Source organism: Euleptes europaea, chromosome 9 (genome assembly GCF_029931775.1).
Source record: "Euleptes europaea isolate rEulEur1 chromosome 9, rEulEur1.hap1, whole genome shotgun sequence".
Classification (NCBI taxonomy): Eukaryota; Metazoa; Chordata; class Lepidosauria; order Squamata; family Sphaerodactylidae; genus Euleptes; species Euleptes europaea.
Window position 1 is genome coordinate 18,103,758 of NC_079320.1, and position 20,667 is coordinate 18,124,424.

The 20,667-nt window shown below is 42.5% G+C and overlaps 1 protein-coding gene across 3 annotated transcripts in view; it reads left to right on the plus strand.

Annotated features, from left to right (window-relative positions):
* The window catches only part of GRID2 (glutamate ionotropic receptor delta type subunit 2), a 984,243-nt gene that overhangs the window by 220,360 nt on the left and 743,216 nt on the right, over window positions 1-20,667 (plus strand). The gene's annotated exons all lie outside the window — the stretch shown is intronic.

Consider the following 20,667-nt stretch of genomic DNA (forward strand, 5'->3'; position numbering starts at 1 on the left):
TGATAGAGATCAGATCACCTCAAGAAAAGGGCCGCTTTGGCAATTGGACTCTATGGCATTGATGTCCCTCCCCTCCCCCAAACCCCACCCTCCTCAGTCTCCGCCCCAAAAACCTCCTACCGGTGGCAAAGGCGGACATGGCAACCCTAGCTCCTGCACAGCCTGGAGTGGGTGGCTGAGAATTTCCTCTCTGATCTCCTCTCAAGCCTTTTTTGAAAGCAGAACTAGAACTTGCCCCTGCCTCTGGCCGGTTCCTGCCTCTCAAAAGGGACAGTTGTCCTTGCAAGAGAGAGAGAGATACTTTGGCTGTTGGCATGTCCAGGATCTTCATTCTCCCCAAATCTATTCATGGACCATTTGGCTGATCTTAAGTCTGGATGGCAGATCCTTAAAGAGATAGACCTAGGGTTGCCAACCACAAGGTGGTGGCTGGAGATCTCCCGCTATTACATCTGATCTCCAGGCGACAAAGATCAGTTCACCTCGAGAAAATGTCTGCTTTGGTGGGTGGCTCTATGGCATTATACCCCATTGAAGTCCCTCCCCTCCCCAAACCCTGCCCTCCTGAGGCGCCACCCCAAAAATCTCCAGGTATCTCCCATCCTGGAGGTGGTACCCCTAGGTAGACTTGTTGTTTGCCCCCCAGTGTCTCGCAGTCGGGCCAGGGATCTCCCCAGCCCCCAACATAGCTAGGGATGTCAACCTCCAGGGATTTTGGAGGTCTCCCAGAATTACAACTGATCTCTGGAATTACAACTGTTTCCAGGGATGGGCTGTGGCTCAGTGGTAGAGCATCTGCTCAGCATGCAGAAGGTCCCAGGTTCAATCCCCGGCAACTCCAGTTAAAGGGACTAGTCAAGTAAGTGATGTGAAAGACCTCTAACTGAGATCCTGGAGAGCTGCTGCCGGTCTGAATAGACAATACTGACTCTGATCGACCAAGGGTCTGATTCAGTATAAGGCAGCTTCATGTGTACAGAGATCAGTTCCCCTGGAGAAAATGGCTGCTTTTGGAGACTGGATTCCATGGCATTATACTGAGGTTGCTCCCCTCTCCAAACCTTCAGGAATTTCCCAACCCAGATCTGGCAAGACCAGACACAGACAGTGTAAATGCATATTATGATTTGTGAAGAATAGTTATTTCAAGTGTATCATTTAATACATTTTCAAGGGATTAGTCAAATACTGACTAAGAAGTAGATTTTAAAAAGATTCAAACCACCTCTCAGAACAAGCTGATCCAAGGCTGTTCTTCTTCTTCTTCTTTTTTTAATGGTTAGTGAAATACATGGGAGTGACTTTCCAAGCACACATTTGTTTGTATTTTGTGTTTCTGGTGCTGCACGCTTTGGTAAAATAACTGAAGGGCAAGAGTAAAAAGTTCAAGGTGGGCTTATTTTTTACCCACCGGAATATATTGATGTGGAATAAACAATAGCATAGATGTTTATTGACTGTAGCACAATAAAAAAAAAGTGGTTATAAGTCATTCTTCACCTCCCTGTCTTCAGAGCTTGAATATTAATGCTGGTAGGATGCCATTTGGGGAATAGCTAAGGATTTATGACAACTGTCCTGCTATCATTATAAAGTAGACTTGCAGTTTTCCTCCAGTAAACTTCCCCCTGCCTCTCGAAGTTTTCCGCTTCAAATCACCATGGCGAACCGGTACCACTTCTGGTGAGACTGAGCTGCTGTATGATACTACAGAAGCTAATGGCATTTCTGTTCCGTGCCTGGAATGAAAGAAAAGGGTGTTTTGCTGCTTATATTCTTTCCTGTAGCTGTGAATCTCTGGGGAAATATCTGTAGAAGTTTCCAAAATGGCAAAAAAAAAAAAAAAAAAAAAAAAAACCCCGACGCTACCTAAATTCTGACTTCCAGTCAAGGAAATTCTCCGACAACTCACCCCCCCACAACTGCATGCCCTTCCTGCAAAGTGGGAAAGATGTATGTTTATCCGCGATTCCGCTTCACACTTGATATGTTTCCAACAAGTGTTCATAACAATGTGGGAAGGGGTAAAAACAACAACAAAGTCCTGTACCTGTTTTATACACATGTCAGTCCAAATGATTGAACAGCTACCAGCAAAATAGATATTGTTGTATAGACATCTGTGTGGTAGAAAATGCCATTTGGCCCTTAGGGGCTTCACATATGAAGCAGAGGTAGGGTTGTCATGTGCCTGTGGGGGGTCAGACGACTCCCACCCCCATGGGCCTTGCCTGCCAGCACTCCAGCAGCCAGCAGGAGAAATAATTTTTAAAAACTGCCAAAAAGGACGGTATGATAAACTGCAAGTCTTTAGGAATTGCCGGAAACTCTGGTAAAAGCATAGTGTCCTGGCATCTCGTTAACGTTTAAATTAATGTTTAAATTAATTTCCTACAAGGAAAGGCTGAGGGACTTGGGAATGTTCAGTCTGGAGGAGAGGAGGTTGAGGGGGGACATGGTTGCTCTCTTTAAGTATTTGAAGGGCTGTCACTTAGAGGAGGGCAGGGAGCTATTTTTTTGGCAGCAGAAGATAGGTCTCGCAACAATGGGTTTAAATTATGGGCGGAAAGGTACTGGCTGGGTATTGGAATTTTTTTAATTTTTTTTTCAATAAGAGTTGTTCAGCAGTGGAACTGGCTGCTTAGGGAGGTGGTGAGCTCTCTCTCTCTCTGACGGTCTTCGGGCAGCAGTTGGGCAAACATGTGTCAGGGATGCTTTAGGCGGATCCTGAATTGAGCAGGGGGTTGACCTAGATGACCTGTATGGCCCCTTCCAACTCTATGATTCTAAATTAAGTTAAGGAATGATATATAACCTCACTAAACACAATCAATGTTTGACATGCCTGATAAAATCATTAAATATTTTCATATCTGAACAAATATTGGATGCAGATGGGCAGGATGGGTTTGGCTCAATGGTACAGCCTGTACTTTGCATGCAGAAGGTTTCAGAAACTTGGTTTGCAGACATTGGGGTAGATCTTTGTCTGCCAATCAAATTAGATAGTACTGTCTTGAACACATGAAGCTGCCTTATACTAAATCAGACCCTTGGTCCATCAAGTCAGTATTGTCTACTCAGACTGGCAACGGCTCTCCAGGGTCTCAGATAGAGGTCTTTCACATCACCTACTTGCCTAGTCCCTTTAACTGGAGATGCCGGGGATCGAACCTGTGACCTTCTGCATGCCAAGCAGACGCTCTACAAACTGAGCCACAGCCTCACAGTCTTACATGGACTGGTAGGCCAAACTGGTAGATCCATATATTCATATAGTTTAAGCTGAATGTCTTGAAACTCAGATTATTTGCTCCCACATTTGACCTGGCGATACTATTTTCATTATGTTTATTATATTTTTAGACTGCATAAAAGTTTCCATGGTGAAAAGGTCTGAGATAAACAAAATAATGCATCCTTCAGCTTCCACCCACACTCTACTTTGCACAAAGTTGGACGGGGTGCAATTGAACAGTGGAGAGAAACATGTTGAAAGTACATACCTTACAAAAATAAGGTCACACCAATTTTGACTGCATCGGAGCAGAGAATTTGTAAGGTTGTTTAATTCCATATGAATTGTTGTTTAGTTAAAGTTTATGAATTGTATTCTACCATCTACCAAATGGCATGTGGCCAGTAAACCACTTAGAGAACTTCTTGCTTCGCTGTGGAGAGTGTAATAGGCCTGCATCAGGTTTTTGAATCAAAGGTGTAGTACGCTAACTACTAGGAACAGGAGCTGCAAAGCAGATTTTTCAACTGCACATATTAATTAGGTGCAATCCCTGCTTTTTCTTTGCGTTTATGTGTTATTACTGGAGCAGTTAGGAGGATCAGCAGCTTTGGATATTATAAGAAGCGCCAGCACGGCTTCCATTGAAATGTGGGCGATGCATGAGGTTCAGATGTTCCTAGCACTGTGTAAGTTGCTCTTTTTATAAGATCCTAATTGGCTCTTAGCTGATTCTCAGCCAGCCTCTTGTGTCCAAAAAGAACGTGAGGGCTGATTTGCATATTACATACTTGACACGGAGGCTGCTGAAAGACATCTCGATAAGATGACACTCCATGTTGTGGGCATAAAATTTGGACACAGTTTGTGCCCGTTTGAAGCCGTCCGTCTCTTTTACACCAGTGCCAGCTACAATGTCTTTATTCTAGAACGTCCTTTAGAAGGTTTTCATTTGAGAGCTGCTAATACTTAGATTGGCTTTGAAGGCCGCTCTGAAGAGAAGAGACAGATGCATGTTCAGAGAGCCGACTACCCATTATTTTTGGAGCTGGATTTAAGCATAGCTAAGTAAGCTACAGTCTAGGACCTTAGATTATGAGAGGGGCCCTAAATAATAATTGTTTTTACTTTTTTTTCCTTTTTTTTTTTGGAGTAATACTACGGAGCTTCTTAAATTTGCCATAGGGCCACAGAATGTCTTAATCCAACCCTCCAGTTTTTCTTATTGAATACCCAACTGTGCCTTGACACAAGTTTGTTTATATTTATTTACAAAATTTATATCCTGTCTTTCTGCCCTTACAAGGCAAATGTTTGGGAAGGTCAGGAAATGATAAAACAGACTGGATATAAGCTTTCTGGCCTGTAATTAAGCAATAGGGAAGAGTGACTCAAACTGACTAGAGGTGAAAAGCAGAGGTGTCTAAATAAGTCTAGGTTGCAGCATCTTCAAAGAGGGGGATGTACCACCATGACTCAGCTGATTTCAAGACCATGCTGCTCTTTAACTACCTGAAACTTGCTCAGGTACTTCTGAGGGGCTTGATGTTTTGGTGTTGTGGAATCTAATGTAAATCGTGCATGGTGGGTAAAAGGTGTGTATTCTGACAGGGTTTCTTTCATTATTTAGCATGTTGGCATGAAGTAGCGATGGCTATAACAACTACAATGAGACATTCCTCTTCCTTGCTGTCTTAAAGGCAGTGTTAGCATCCTTGAGAAATGTCTGCAGCAAGCATAAACCAGCTCTGATTACTGTTGAAGTAACTTCTCACAAATAGCTGTTTGCCTGCCAACATAAATCCCTGTAAATGAACACTGACTCTAAAATTGGCAACTAGATTTTAGCCTTCATAGTTTTTACTTTTTGTAACATTTGTATGCTCATCATGAAATAGATAATTAAGCAGGATGGAAGCACTTGCAAAAATGATTTTCACATGCTCACTGTATATAAGCTACCAGCATTACAGGCATGCACATTAAGCTGCTTTATACTGAATCAGACCATTGGTCCATCAAAGTCTACTCAGACTGGCAGTGGCTGTCCAGGATCTCAGGTGGAGGTCTTTCACATCACCTCCTTTCTGATACCTTTAACTGGAGATGCTGGGGTTTGAACTTGGGACCTTTTGCATGCCAAGCAAATGCTCTGCCACTGATCTGTGACCTCTCCCCAGATGTATGAACTTTTCACACCTGGATTCAGTTAGGATGCCTTTTCTCCACATGCCTTGGTAAGAGATTTAGAATTTGGACTCATTCTTAGATTCCATGTAGGCTAGTAGAGTCATGATGCATTCTCAATTACTTATAACAGCTTTTACATATGCCACTGTGTTTTGCGTATCTTTGGAAATCTAGTATTTGATTTTTTCATTCTTAAGGGACACTGCTTTTAAATATAGCTTTCAACTAGAATACTGAGTGACTATTGGCTGAGAAAGCATATTCATATTGGAGCTGGAATAAATAAATAAACATCTGTTTTTTTCCTCTTAGAGTCTGTAACCAGTACCCTGAAAAGGGATGAAAACCAGAGGAACTTTCACCAACCATTCAGTACCGTGATCTAGTAGTTTGTGTGTTGCTTTATTTCAGCCAGAGAGCCCTTAATTTCCATGTCGTTGTGTGTGTGTGTGTTTGGTAGTACCCAGTACCCCAACACAGTGAGTCTTTGAGACTGGCATTCCTTTCTCCAGAAGCTGCAGTGACTCCTTCTGCTCCAAGGGGAAGCTACAGCACCCCAGTGTTTAGAATTGATCCTGTTAGCCCTTCCTTCCTCGTTATGCTGTTTGTGACACCAGACCTTACTCATATGTCATTTCGAATAGCTGATCTCTTGCGAACCATGAGGTTTGTAGGACAGCAGGGTTTGCCAGAGCTTTTAACTGGCGGAATATGAATGTCTTCCCAGTGGTACATGAGATCTCTTGCTCATCCTGAAATATTTGACCTGCAACTGCGCCGCAAGCCTTTGTCGTTACTGACCCTTCCAGTACTGGTGCTGGCGCTGGTTTGAAAGTGGAAAAGAATTGCCTGTCAAGAGATTTTTGTCTCTCTGTATCCCAGGGAAGATTAGAGTGGAGAACATTACTTGCTGCTACATAATGACCTCATTCAAAACTCACAGGGCATTGGAACTGTGCGCCCCCGACTTCCTCTATTCACGTTTAATATTTTTCCTAGTTAGAGATAACTGTAATTTTTCATGACTTTACCATAGTTACTATTTTATAGCTTTACCAAATGTTTTATGGCTTTACCAAAGTTACTATTAGCAATGTTGCATGTAGACCTGGTTTCTGGTATCAGAGGAAACTGTGGTTAGCAATAGTTACTGTAAGTCTGTGCTAGTTCATATGCCATGGTGAATCGTAACCAGAAAAGCAAGGGCAGAATGTATGCAAGGGGAGGGGAAGGAGGTGGGGAGAGGAAGAAAAACACACCTGTCCACAAGATGCTCCCAAGTCCTGATAGTTCGGAGATTGGACACACGATGCTTAAATTGCACCTCTTTGTTTTGTGATAAATTACAGCAGTCTGATTATTCAACTCATGGGTGTTGTGAATGGACTTGGTGCATTGTCTTTCTGTACGGTACAACAATATTACCTTTTAAAAATCCATTGTAAAGACAATGAGAGATCCTGAGGAATTATTTGTATCCCAAACTTGGACTAGAACTCTGTCTCCTGAACCCAGTTCATGGATCAAAAGGAGGGGGTAGATCCACTGCGGCTGGGAGCAGCAAAGCTATGCCGCCTCCTCAGAGGCTTCCTGGCTGCAAAAAAGGAAAATAAACGCAGCGAAAAATAAAAAATCCAAAAATCGGCCCATTGAATTCAGTGTGGTTGCACCACTGAAAAAGTGGTGTAGCAACACCGCTGTGTGAGGGAGCATTCCCAGGGCAAGGGAGGTTAGGAAGCTGCCAAAAGGCAGCTCTGCCCCCCAGGAGGCAGCACTAGTGCCTGAGCCCTGTGCCACTGTGTTGTGTCCCAGCGCTGGCATTGGTGCCACCTGTGACAGTGTAAGTGCCCTTTAACCCGGGTTAAATGGGCACTTATGCAGCCATGGGGTCACAACGGCTCCTATGGCGTTTTGGTGGGCCCTTTAGGATCGCAGCCATAAAAACCTACATTAAAATGCTGCTGTCACTGTTGCTTATGAGATTTGTGAGAACGCCCTCCTTTGACCTTTGATAAAAAAGATATCAAGAATTGCAATATTGCTTAGGTTTTAACCCGAGAGCATGGTCAAAGTGGTACATGAAATATCCCAGATACAGACATATAAAAAGTAATTCATTATAAAGGAATCTAGAAATTCTATAACATTAAATTAAGAAAAGCGTACAAAATGTCATTAAAAAGCTTAAAAGGTTCAAAAGTATCAATTGTGTGGGGTTCCTACAAAAATAAGTAGGACGTTTGAGGCAGTTGTAGTCTGTAATATTTTATTTCAGCATATGTTTTTGAGAGCTACAGCCCACTTCTATATGTTGTATTTTGTCCGTGCCTATTTTTGTAGTATGTGACTGTTGGTGTTTATGAACTAATGTGTTGAATACAGTCCTTTTAATATGTTCTTTATTGTTGTTTTTGAATGACACCTTTACTATGTGAATAATTCTGCTGATTTTCCTTTATTCACCACTCTCCAATTTGTTAATTTTCAAACAATTGCGCACATAATTTAATTGTACAATTGGTAGATTTTTATCACAGAGTGTGATGCAGCTGGGTTTTGTTGGCAGAACAGATCTTATTAAAATTGTGATGTCCCGTCTACCTTAACTCAACTATGCGGGAAAGGTCAAAATGCTATTAAAATGGAATGTGTATGATACAAAACCATATAATGATAGTAGTCTTACATTGCCAGAATGAAGACCAAACCTGTGTGTGTGTGTGTGTTTTGTGTGTTTCCCAGACCAAGTCACAAAACAGCAAAAGGATTTTATAGTTCATATCGACCATAGCAAAACAGCTGAGCAGTGTGATGTGTTTGGTAAGTGGTTGATTTATTACTGACATAGGCAAGTTAAGAAAGATTTACCTGCTCTGAATCTTCTGGAAACAACTTCTGAACGTTCTTGATAACCGGTGTAGCAGAATCAGCCCGATTCTTCTTGCTCTTGTCAGGGCCATTTCACAAACTGTACAGGGCAAAATCAGTCTGCTATGGAATTAGCCAATTCTGGCTCTCTGATCAATATTTTTTTAAACGAATGACTGTATTTGCATGATTATGTGTTTGGAAATGTGCATGTGTTGCAGTTTATATTTTAGGTATACAGATAAACAGCATGTGAATAAACTTTTGGGCATAAAAAATACCCATCCTAACTACCTATTTCCAGCAACAAATACACAAGTAGTATGACCTTATATAACAAAGCATCAGTTGTGGGGGGAAATAGATTTTACCCACTGGGTGTATAATATTGGCTGCTCCACTGCCCCGAAGTTAAAGCCCTGTCAACTACAGTTTCTTTGGAGTATTCCAGATAGGCTGGACCATCATTAAGAAGCATCCTGTGAAGAAGAAAGATAATGGACAGAAAAATCCCAACCATTTTTTTTTTGTTCTTGTTTCCCTCCCTACCTGGGTAGGAGAACAAAACTTTTCCATCTCATTAATAAAAGCGTCTCAACATGGAACTGCGCTCGCTGGATGTGATTGTGACAGTTACACATGAAGTGGTTGAGTACCGTGGACCAGAGTCCTCTTCAACACTTTCCCTGAGGTTCAAGGTCATACAAGAAGCAAGCTGAGTAAGGAAGAAGAGAGAAAGTGAGCTTGGGAAGTATGGGCTGAGGGCATTTGCCCCTCAGCTCTGCAGTCAGTCCAGATGGGCCGTGCATAAACATGGACACGTTGAGAAGGGACTTCTCATTAGGGCTGTCAAAAAAAAAATTCGGTACTGTTTGGATTCGGCCGAATTTGGCCCTTGTGGGTTCGGTACGTGCCGAAGTCCGAACTCCCCCACTTCGGATCCGTTCAATTCGGCGGGAATTCAAAGTTCGGAAAAAAAATTCGGCCGAATAAAGCCATTAAAAACACAATCGCGCCTTTCCGCGGCTCTGGGGGGGCATTTTTGGGCTTAGAGGTCCCAAACTTTCAGCAGAGCTTCAAAGGACGTATATTGAAAGACTCCCCAAGTTTTGTAAAGATTGGGTCAGGGGGGGCTGAGATATGGGCCCTGAAAGGGGTCCCCCCACCCTTAATGTGCATCTCTCAGCAGAGCTTGCCACCCATGCACAAAGCTCCCAGCCCCGACAAACAGCTGATGAGAGCAAGGGCGGGGCAGGTGCTAAGAACTTTGCAAAGCAACACAACTGAAAAGCAACACCTTTGCAAACATGCAAAGGGCGGGGCAGGTGTGAAGAATTTTGCAAAACAATACAACTGCAAAGCAACACAAGCACGCAATGCAACACCTTTGCAACAGTGCAAAGCAACACCTGACACCTGGGAGTTTGCATACCATGGAAAGGGACAGAGGCAGCTAGCTATGCATAATAAGCAGGAGGGGGTGAAATTTCTCCTTTTTCACTGGACTTGGGACCAGGCAGATGCATTCTTTAAGTCACCATTTGAAAACCAGTTTTGAGCAAGCATCAAAATAACCTAACTGATCTTATGCATGAGGAAAAACCTGAAGAATAAAAATGAAGCCCCCCCTCAAACCAGGGAGAGAGAGACTGGAGGGGGAACACACACCCCAGGCAGAACCGGCAAAAGCCCCCTTTGGCTTCCCCCCCCCACCCACAGAAACTGCTCTCTCCCCCCCCACACACACAGACTCTGCTTTCCCCCCCACACACACACAAAAAAGAAAAATTATAGATTAAAGCCCCCAAAGGGGTCTTACTGTGGCTGTCTTCTGTTCCAGCAGGAGGGGCTGGGAGGCTGGGTAATCCAATATGATTCCATTTGTATCCAATATAAGATCCATATGTATGCATCTCTCGAGGGTGATCCATTCATCCCAATAGGGAAAAGGGGAAAGCCCATATCTCGGGGGGGCCTGACCCAATGTTTACAAAACTTGGGTGGTCTCTTAAAAAGCCTTGTCTGAAGCTCCACTGAAAGTTTGGGGTCGGCACACCCAAAAATGTGCCCCCTGCAGCCATGGAAAGAGAAAAGGGGGGAGCCGATATTTCAGCCCCCACTGAACCCATCTTTACAAAACTTGGGTGGTCTCTTAAGAGGGATTGTCTGAAGCTATGATAAAAGTTTGGGGGCTGCACCCCCAAAAAAGCACCCCCTGCAGCCACGAAAATGGAAAAGGGGGGAGAGGAAAAAGGGGTGGAGCCCATATCTCGGGACCCCCTGACCCAATGTTTACAAAACTTGGGGGGTATCTTAAGAAGCCTTGTCTGATGCTCCGCTGAAAGTTTGGGGTCGGCACACCCAAAAATGCGCCCTCTGCAGCCATGGAAAGAAAAAGGGGGGAGCCCATATCTCGGGACCCCCTGACCCAATGTTTACAAAACTTGGGTGGTCTCTTAAGAAAACTTGTCTGAATATCCCCTGAAAGTTTGGGGTCTGTACCCCAAAAAATGCGCCCCCTGCAGCCACGGAAAGGAGTGAATTTGCACAAGCACCCCCTCACACCCACATGAGGATTTCCCTCTCTCTATCTCTTTCCCCGGCCGGCCGCACATCAGCTGATTCCTCCAGTACTCAATCCTGACTGATTGGCCAGAAGAAGACCCAGCTTGGCCACCGATTGGCCGGGGGAGGAGAATGCTGCTTACTGAAGGTTATGCTGCTTACTGACGGCCCCGAATTGGCCGAATTTATTCGCGAACTCCCGAACTCGCTGAATTCGGCCCCCCCGGTTGCCCGCCAGTTTTGAGTTCGGTTCCTCCCGAACTAAATCAAGGGATTTAGAATCAAGGGAAATTTGGCTGATTTTCAGTTCGGGCCGAACCGAATTGACAGCCCTACTTCCCATCACAGAGGTCTCGCTTCACAAAGAACTCTATCTGAATCAACCTGTACAGATTTTCAGTGGATGACAGACTCTCCTGTGATATCTGATCTAGTCAAGTTCCATTTGAAGCCTTTCCCTCAGAAAGTCTCTTGTGTCTAAATCTAAGAAAGCTAATTTGCAGTCTCAGATTCATGCAGTTTATTTCAAATTGCAGTCAAGCTGGATATAATTTCCCCCAGTGTGTGTTTACATTTGGGGCCATGCTGCATGTGGTACTCACTCACACATAGCTTGTTCCTGTGGTGCCAGTGTTTCATCTACCATGGGGCTATAGCATCTGGCTGTTTTAATCCACTGAATGGTGCAGGACCACAAAGGATGGATAAATACCTGTGTCACTCCTGTAGACAAACTGACAACCACTCTACAACTACATTTTAGTTTTAAGCAATTGGAGAGCTACAATATAACATCCAGTTGGGCCAAAAAACCCACACAAACTTCTGGCTGTGTCTGTGGTGGAGGAAAGGACCATCAAGTTGTAGCTGACTTATGGCAATCCCGTAGGGTTGTCACGGCAATAAACTAACAGATGTGGTTTGTCAGTGCCTTCCTCTGCATAGCAACCCTGGTATTCCTTGGTGGGTCTCTCATCTAAATACTAACCAAGGCCAACCCTGCTTAGCTTCTGAGATCTGGCAAGACTGGGGTAGCCCAGGCTATCCAATAGGGTTGGCAGGTCCCTCTTTGCCACAGGTGGGAGGTTTTTGGGGTGGAGCCTGAGGAGGGTGGAGTTTGGGGAGTGGAGGGACTTCAATGTCATAGAGTCCAATGGCCAAAGCGGCCATTTTCTCCAGGTGAATAGATCTCTATCGGCTAGAGATCAGTTGTAATAGCAGGAGATCTCCAGCTAGTACCTGGAGGTTGACAACCCTACTATCCAGGTCAGAGCAGCCATGCTTGTAGGGTACTCCTACTTTTGGGGGGGGGGGCAGGAAGGGAAGTAATTGCTGGAAATACTTCTAAACATTCAGACATGAGCCAGAACATAAAGAGAGAGATAATTTTGCCTTTTGAGAGTCAGTTGCCATGAAAGGTTTTAGTAATATCTCGGTCTGAAATGATCTTCTGAGTACCAGGAACTGGGTTGCAATATCCACCCACTGAAGTATGCCAGGAACAGTTCAGTAACATCTGCATTTTCCTTGGAGGCACAGTAGTCTTAACCCACGTCAGGTTATATTTTGCACAGTCAGGTCTGACTCCGGGAAGTGGGTTAACAAGCACACTTCAGTCTCAAACATCTGGAAGTTACATTTTACTTTTAGATTTCCCGCATGTCAACAGCCCTTTAGACCATTTTTCCACCTTAAAGAATTCTACTGACAAGTGCGTTAATGGGCTCAAGTCAGTAAACTGGAAAGCATGATGGGAACACAGAGCGAGAGAAAGGTAGTGAGTCAGCTAGGTAGAAATACTGATATGTGGCTTGTTGGATTTGAAACGCTACAAGGAGCAGCCTGGTTTGTCACAAGAAAACATTTAGTGCCCTTTTATCTGCTTATCCCTACCATGGCAATGGCTTTCCTCTATACTTGGCATATACATCAGAGTGTGACTATGTAAAGTGGATTTCATACCTTTTCACGGTTGTCTCTCGGTTGGACTGAATCACCCAATGCAAGTCTTTGCTCTGATGCTTTTTGAATTCGGTGTATTGCCCTTCATGTAAGCTGTCCTTCAAAATAAAAGAAAAGCATTTTAATTTTAGCAGTCACGCAGTGCATTCCTGAGCGGAGTTGTACACTTCTAAGCCTACTGACTTCAGTGGACTTAGAGGGAACTATTCTGCTTAGGATTGCTGGGATAGTCCCATAGAACTCTTCCTTATCCTTTGTGTATACATCTAATTGTAGACAATGTAAGGAGGTGTAGTATTCTTGTGAGTCTGTTACAGGTCAGTGTTAAGAGTAAGGGAGGCCCACGTAAAAAGCAGTCTCATATTTCATGGCACTTATTACCTGAAAGGCTCATAAGGGAATAATAAAATTGCATGCTGGGTCAGTTAGTTCTGTTACATTTATGTTAGATTTGGTTTCACCTTCTTCTGAAACTTTTTGGAAATATCGTCTGTTGCTCTGTTTCATACTGTCTCAAATGGATTGCCTTATTGGAAATCTTGCCCTGACCTGGATAACGCCAAGATTTTGGAAGCTAAACAGTGTTAGCCCTGATTAGTATTTGGACGGGAGACCGCTCCAAGGAATACCAGGGTTGTGACGTGGAGGCAGGCAATGGCAAACCACCTCTGAACACCTCTTGCCTTGAAAACCCTATGAGGTCGCCATACGTCAGCTATGACTTAATGCCCCCCCCCCCCCAAGGAATCTTAGCATTGTATTTTTTTCCCTGATGGTATATGCCATTAATGTGTTATTTTAAATTTTGTTTAAAATTCTGTATCTCACTTTTCTCTGTCTTTCTTAGTTCATTCATTGATGTTTTTATGATTTTATGTTAACTCATATTGTTGGCTGCCTTTGGGGTTGTCATTAGTTATCATATAAATATTCTAAAATATATCAGCTTAGCTAAAATCTGGGTTGCGAAAGAAAGAATAGTCTTGTAGAAGGCTTTCACGGTCAGAGTTCATTGGTTCTTGTAGGTTATCCGGGCTGTGTGACCGTGGTCTTGGTTTTTTCTTTCCTGACGTTTCGCCAGCAGCTGTGGCAGGCATCTTCAGAGAAGTAACACTGAAGGACAGTGTCTCTCAGTGTCAAGTGTGTAGGAAGAGTAATATATAGTCAGAAAGGGGGGTTTGAGCTGAATCATTGTCCTGCAAAAAGTATCAAAGGTAATGTGCTAATCATTGTCCTGTAAGTATCAAGATAATGTGCTAATGAGGGTGTGGTATGTTAATATGGAACATTGTATCCTGAAGTGATTGTTAATGTGTGAAATCCAGAGCTAATCTCTGTTAACAGAAAAGAAGAGAGTTTAAGAATGAATAAGGCTTGGCTTCCTGTCATGAAAACCTCCAGACTAACAAAGACTACAGTCCACAATAGCCATGCAGATTAGTTTAGGATTTCACACATTAACAATCACTTCAGGATACAATGGTTCCACATTAACATACCACACCCTCATTAGCACATTATCTTGATACTTACAGGACAATGATTAGCACATTACCTTTGATAATTTTTGCAGGACAATGATTCAGCTCAAACCCCCCTTTCTGACTATATATTACTCTTCCTACACACTTGACACTGAGAGACACTGTCCTTCAGTGTTACTTCTCTGAAGATGCCTGCCACAGCTGCTGGCGAAACGTCAGGAAAGAAAATACTAAGACCACGGTCACACAGCCCGGATAACCTACAAGAACCAAAGAATAGTCTCTTTGGAAGACTGTACACAAAGGCATGAATAACCAGCACTGGTCTACTTAGGAATCCTCTAAAGATCTGGGCACTGGATCCAGTCAGTTTTTCCACTCTGGAAAAAGGAAGGGGTACTGTATAACCATTCAACAGCTGTGTTTGGGCTCATGGAAACTCCATGGACAAAACCCATGTAAAGGGGGGTGTAATAAAAAGGGGAATTGACTGACATTGAGCAAAAAAGATGACTGGATTTCTTGCTAGATATTCTAATTTCCTTAGTGCATTTTTCTTTGAATTGATGGAATCAAATATATCAAACACATGAGTAATTGCATTGTTTGCGTCTGTGTTTGTGTGAATAGTTCTGTAGGTCTCCTTTGTTTACAGTTGGAGAATGATTAGACTTTCATGAATAACATGGGTTTTCTCAATTTGAACCCTGTTGCTCAAAGACTTTATCTGTAGTGCTTTTAAAAATAAATGTGCTCATCGTACATATTAATCAATACTATTTAATTGCAAGGCGTCGTATTTGCAGCTGAAAAACCCGGGGCATTTTTTGCGTCGAGGGATTTATGTTTCCCCACATTGGTATGCTACAAGGCAAGAGGTTTCATTTTTATTCAACCCTTACACTTGGCAGCTTTTAGCGTTATGCCTATTAACTTTTATAGATGTCATACATTTTTATGTTAATACTTCTACACTGTCTATGGCGAGAGGCAAGGGCTTCTGTTCATCAGCGTGGTGTACAAGTCAAATTATTGCAAGCCTTCAAAATAGTTAAAAGGCTCCATTTTTGTTTAACAAAAATTTATTGCTTGCTTCCTTTTAACAAGTAAGAAGGGATTTTCAGATTTATCACTGCTGGCGTAACACTTAATTTGTTCCTTAAAAACATTTAGGTTTGGTAGTTGTACCATTTATCCTTCATTTCTCATTTCCTGCACAGTTGAAGTTTGAAAGCACGTGTCTAGTTGCATGAGACTAGAATGAATCCATGAAAATGAACTCTGGGGCTTTTGTGAGGCTAGAATTGCTACCAAAAATTTACCTAGCAAATTTTGCCATCTTTTCCCACTGCAAAATGTTCAGTGGGTTTCAAGGCAATTTTTAAAAGTTCATCAGAAAACAGAACAGCTCAGGTCTTCTGCACATCCCTAGGTTGTTGCCAGCTTTTTCTTTCATTGGAATTGTAATGGATTTGGAGATTTCTTTGAAGGTAAGATATCTGAGAAATTTTGAGAGATGCCAAAATATCTTTGAAAAGGATTTAATATAAATTCATCTGAGACATGCCCATTTGGAGAGATCTAAGATCTGTCTCACCAAGATTGTTTCACTTCCCTCAGCTATTCTTTATTCTTACTGAAGTGTTTTGGTAGATCTACTTATAAATCTATTGTCAACTTCATACATGCCATGAGGTTTCTCATTTAGTAGGAAGAAAAGCTATTTAGTATTATTCATCTAATAAGAAACCTTTGTAATGTGAGCAAAGGCCTTTTAATTGCAATCTACTAGCAGTTGTATATCATGAGGAACAGCTTCCTGGGTACTGAAACATACATGGGTGCTTATTATACTGTTAATTATTTATGTGCATTAATCTGATGTGCAGAATAATTTTTGCCTGGGTTTGTTGTATTCAGTGCAATTGACACATGTGTTCTTTAGAGATGAGGGTGCATGCTTCATGGCCAGTTAGCAGATCCAGAGCAAAATCCTTGTATGACCTACCCTCTCGGTCATGGATATCTTTGTCTGGTCTTCCCACAGAATAGTCAAAAATGTATTTTCTCTACTGCAATTAAGGTTATAGTTTGTTGAGCATTAAGTACATCTTTTGTCTAGTCTTGATGCTATGACAAGAACTCATAGGTTGTTACCCTTCCTTTCTGTGTAGGTAAAGGGTATTGGAGATCACTGCCCTGTTGATGTCTGCCATTTATATATATGGCTTTAAGTATAGGGTAACTACAATGCTTCATGGCATATCGTTTATAAGGACTGGCTTGTTTAGCATAGAGGGCCCTTCATATGCTTTGGGGAGGGGTAGAGTGTGAATTGTAGAGACCTTTCTGTGTTCAGTATAACACGTGACTCTGGGTACACATGCATACATTTATGAAACTCTCCTTCCTCTCTTTTGAAAAGGAAGGATTGTGCAAATCATGTGTGCATATGGTTAACATAATATCATACCTTGTAGGCATGGGAGAGGGCACATGAGCATATTCCCTTCACCACACACACAGAAGGACCATTTGAGTATTTGGGATACCTGAGGGGTATCACTGCTGTTTAGCTCCCACAAATTACCATGGTGAATTATATCATTACAAAGCAAGGATTAATACACATCTTCTGCCAAATCCATCAGATATGCTAATGATTTTCCCTGGCTCTCACCATCTCTTTGTCTTTCTTGCAAGCTGATATTCTCACAGTGGAATAATATATTAGGGTTCCACAAATGTATAAATGTTTCAAATAAATCAATAAATATGCCCTTTCTCATTTTTGAATGTTGATATTGGGGAGTATTTTCATTTCACACATTTTCATTGCTGGTGTTTCCAATTCATTTCTTAAAATGTATTTGGTGTGGGGAAAACAACTATTAAAATGGCATAATTGGGCAACATCAGTGTGAGGAAACAGTACAGATAAACAGTACCAAAAAAGCCCCCTATCCATGGGTTCTGTAAATTTAAGCAGAGGCTGGACAAGCACTTGCCAGGGATGCTCTAGGCTGATCCTGCATTAAGCAGGGGGTTGGACTAGATAGCTTGTATGGCCCCTTCCAGCTCTATGATTCTGTGATTTGTTTGGGGAAGGAAGCCAAATTGAAATGAGGAATTTTCTAATTGAAACTGTTTGGATAAGAAATTTTGAAATCTTCCATATCCCTTACTGGGATATCTCTTGGAGCATTCCTGTGAGTAAAAATCATAGGGTTAGAATTGGCCTGCTATTATGAATAAGTGACTATTTGGATTGCTTTCTACCCATGTAACTATGGTGTTTATTATAAATCTTTAAAATTATCTGGGCTGTTGTTTAAAAACAACAACACAACAGTATATAAAGTAAAAATGTTTAACTTTGACCATAATCCCAGCAGCCTGTTAAATTTACATGCAAGCATGAGCATGGCAAAACATGCATATACGCACAGAAGGGCACATGTTTCTTTTCTGGCGCTGTAGACTGTCCCGATGAGCATTTCTCAGTAAATCAGTTGAAGCCCCGTTACATCTGGCAGAGTAAGATGCTTGATAGCAGGTCACGTGTCCATAGCATTAATTAAAGTGCACAACCTCTAGTTGGGGAATCGAACAGTGGAATCGAACCTGCCATTTCTAGGTTTGTCTGATTAGTGCAGGTTTAGTCAGGGTTCTGGCTCACTGGCAGAAAGAAACTAAGACCTATGTAAGCTTTTCCACAAACTGTTTGCAGATGTTATGGTGGCATACGGCACAGGGGCTGGATTTGGCCCTTTGAGAGCTCTTATCCGGCCTGCGAACCAGCCATCTGAGGCAGCCACACACACACCCCAATCCCGATCTGGGCTGGCAAGGAATGGCCGGCCCCGACCAAGTGACATTTCTGTCACATCCGGCCCTTGTAACAAATGAGTTCGACACCACTGATCTAGCAGTTGTTGCTGCTGTGTTGATACAGAAGCCCGCACTAGAGTTTGAAAACAAGGCTGTTGCTTTATATAAATACAACTGAAGCGCAGATAAACCTACACTGTAATCAGTGAGGCTGGAGATCATTAAGAGCATGCTGTCAATCAAAGATTTATTTATTAGAAGCCCTTGTAGCTGCCTTTCTACCAGTATTGGCATCTAAGGCAATTCTAGGCACACTCTCTGTGACGTAGTTACGAGCATGCCAAGAATGCTTCAACGGTCACTGGTTTGTTACTGATCCAATTTAATTTTGCGGGTCTAGTGGAATCCTCTTAATTGATCTGTTTTAAACTTACCAGTAATGAATTTGACTTGGGGGAGTGTGCCTATCCAGGGCCATTTTGCTCACCTTGGGTTGGGGGGGGGGGTCATGTGACAAGTGGTAGAATGGACTGTGCCTCTGGGTTGTGGGAGGGGGGCTCCCACTTCGAAATGCTTCCCCAGAGTTTAAAACGCTGTACATATAAGCACAGCAGGCAAAAGGCAGTAGCCCAACTCTTTTCGGTTGTGTTCTTTTTCAGTTTTCCAAGGTGGCAGATATAAAGGGAAGCATTAAAAAATAGTGTTCCACGCTCACCTTTCCTACCACTTCACTTTGCTACTTGTCTAAAGTGACAAGCCAGAAGAAATTACGAAGACCTTTGGCTTTTATGCGGCACAGAATTTTGGGAACTGTCTTCTTTAAAAAAAAAAAAAAAAACCATCCTTGGGATGTTTTATTATTCAGTTTTATGGATTTTTTTTTAAAGCTGTGTTAGATTGGATTTCCTATGTTTGCCAATCTGATTATGAATTAGTTAATCATTGACTGCAGAGAGCTGTGCCCAAGATTGTAATGGAACTGAACCGTGATACCTCTAAGGAAGGAATTGATCTGCCATGCATCCATTTCTCAAACTGCAGTTGCGTTTTAGAGGCTCAAACTCTAGAGAAACCGACCAATCTACTAAAAGCCCCCTATAATCTCATCCACTTACTATGGAGCTGTTGAACATGAATGCAGAAGGTTTTTTGTGATCGCGTTATTCATGAGGTCATTCTGCTTTTGGCAGGGCAGCTGCTGTATAGCTAGAGTGCTGATGGGAATGGAGGAGGGGGAGCGCTTAAAACTTGTAAGAGGTTGTTTGAGGTCAGCTGTTTGTAGATGGAGAGGGGGGAGTGTGAAAGTGGTAAATTACAAACATCCTTATTCCTGAGAGGTTCATGGCTGAAGGGATTTACTGCAATATAATACCATAAGCAGTGAAGGCAGCTACCAGCAGCGAAACAGGTATGGCTGCTGTTAGAGTTATTTCTGAGTATGTAGAAATGAACAACTTTATAGTCTTCCTGAATTTAAAATCCCGTTGGGTGTGGAACTGGAAAGTCCTTAATACTTACAAGATGGCTCCCTTTATTTTATATAATCTTAATTCTCGACATTTGTGCCCACCTATCCCCAAAGGGCTCATACAAATTGAAATAAAGTTGAAATAAACAATTATATGAAATATACGTTCAGATTACTCAATTATAAAAAAAGAAGTGTGTGAAGTATTGGTTAGAGGGTTGCAGCTGAGGAGATGCTGGTTCAAATCTCAGCTCACCCTGAAACCCCCTAGGTGACCTTGGGTCAGTCACTTTCTGTCATCCTAATTTACTTCCGTGTTACGGATTCCGTGGACCGCCAAAAATAAATAAATCAGTGGGTTATAGATCAAATCAAGCCTGAACTGACCCCAGAAGTTAAAATGACTAAACTGAGGCTGTCGTATTTTGGTCACGTCATGAAACGACAAGAGTCACTGGAAAAGACAGTCATGCTAGGAAAGTTGAGGGCAGCAGGAAAAGAGGAAGACCCAACTAGAGATGGACTGACTCAATAAAGGAAGCCAAAGCCTTCAATTTGCAGGATCTGAGCAGGGCTGTCAAAGATAGGACATTTTGGAGGACTTTCATTCATAGGGTCGCCATGAGTCAGAAGCGACTTGACGGCACTTAACACACACACACACACACACACACACACACACAATTTACTTCACTGAGCTGTTTGAAGATAAAAGGTAGGACAGGATAACCGTGTACACAACCCTGGAAGAAGGGTGAGATGGAAGTTTAATATATGAATAACAAAATCCAAACTACAAACCCCACCAAAATTTGTTATCTCGGGGTGGGGGGGAGTCATAACCAAAATAGAGATGAACAGTGATAATTAACAAACAGCCCTTTCCTAAATAGGGTTGCCAACCTCCAGGTACTAGCTGGAGTTCTCCTGCTATTACAACTGATCACCAGCTGATAGGGATCAGTTCACCTGGAGAAAATGGCTGCTTGGCAATTGGACTCTATGACATTGAAGATCTTCTCTTCCCCAAACCCCGCCCTCCTCAGTAGGGTTGCCAACCT